The sequence below is a fragment of the Castor canadensis genome, chromosome 7 (genome assembly GCF_047511655.1).
Source record: "Castor canadensis chromosome 7, mCasCan1.hap1v2, whole genome shotgun sequence".
NCBI lineage: Eukaryota > Metazoa > Chordata > Mammalia > Rodentia > Castoridae > Castor > Castor canadensis.
In genome coordinates this window covers 89,006,803-89,008,139 of record NC_133392.1, presented here as the reverse complement: position 1 = coordinate 89,008,139, position 1,337 = coordinate 89,006,803, and the positions used below count along the sequence as shown (strand labels likewise).

Genomic DNA, 1,337 nt, shown 5'->3' with positions numbered 1-1,337 from the left:
CTTTCCTTAACACTCTACCTCTTTTGCCCAATGCTTAGCTTACCATACACCACAAGTAGACATCAGCCCACTACACTTTTTCTCTTTTTACATTCCTGGCATTGCTCCCAGAAGTTGGGAACCAGGGTCCTAGAGACCTATTTCCACTGAAAGGACACATCCCAACAGCTGCCTACCAGTGGAAGCCATCCAAGCCCACCAGCAACTGTTCAAGCAGCTGAGGGAAGTTTGGGGGTGGGGACAAGAGTATGTGGGAGCTGTGGCAGGAAGAGTGGCACACACCTGCCACAGCATGTCTGGCTGAAACTCCGCCTCCACATGGGGTCAGATAGTGATGACTTAGATACCATAAGAAGGAGGCAGAAAACCAAGATTTGATGGCATTTCAGCTCCTCTCTCCTGTCCTATTGACCTCTTAGGTTTTATAACCTTTTGGGAGCGGGCTGTATTTGGCTACCTGTCACTATCTGAGACTGGCTCACAAACAAGGATGGGTTAGTAAACTTGTTCTGAAGAGCCAGAGAAGAAGGATTTTTGACCCAGGCTTCTAAGCACAGTAAATAAACAAAAGCCTTCTTGACTGCCAGTAAGCTCAAAGTGCTCATTAAGCAAGAAGTTTTCTGGCCAGTGGTTGAAATGACATCATGCTTCCTCCTGGAATCCAAATAGAGATAAAAATCAGGTCATTCAGTTTACAAAGAAAGAATATTCAAGCTTTCAGAGGTTGCGGCATTCCAAGAGATCAGGGAAAAGAACAGCCTATTTGAACTCATGTTCTGAGAACTTCTCTTAAATGTCTTTAACTTTATTCCTGGTAATACACAAAGGCATCCACTACAAATCCTGTGTCAGAGAGCAAGGGGAGTGCCTCACTACCGCTCCTGAATTTTTAAATTGAGTCTTTACAGCATGGAGGTGGTGGCTGGGTCTTATTAGCTAATAATGTAGTAGCCTTTCAGGCCTTCTAGCAAAGTAAAAGAGCATGGAAAAAATTTAACTTTTAGAAAGATTTTAGACTGGCAGAGTGGCTCAAGTGGTAGAGCACCTGCCTGGCAAGCATGAGGCCCTGAGTTCAAACCACAGTGCTGCCAAAAATATTTTTAAAAAATTAAAAAAATTTAACACTACTGATTGTAATTTGACATGCAAAGAAAGACATTGTGGTCTTCAAGATGTCTGTTCAGATTTCCTTAAGATAAAACCAAGAAAAAAGTATATTTTTCAGAGGATGGTGATCCATGTCCTGTGTTCTTTATCTTTTCCCTTTTCTTTATAAAAACCACTGTAGTGCTTATTAGAACAACCAGTAATCAGCAATTTTTTAAAAAATCCAAATG

The 1,337-nt window shown here is 41.7% G+C and overlaps 1 non-coding gene across 1 annotated transcript; it reads left to right on the top strand.

Annotated features, from left to right (window-relative positions):
* The first annotated feature begins 1,018 nt into the window (after nt 1-1,018).
* Nucleotides 1,019-1,091, top strand: Trnaa-ggc (transfer RNA alanine (anticodon GGC)). Its single transcript has one exon. It is a non-coding gene; the product is annotated as a tRNA-Ala (tRNA).
* The last annotated feature ends 246 nt before the right edge of the window (nt 1,092-1,337 follow it).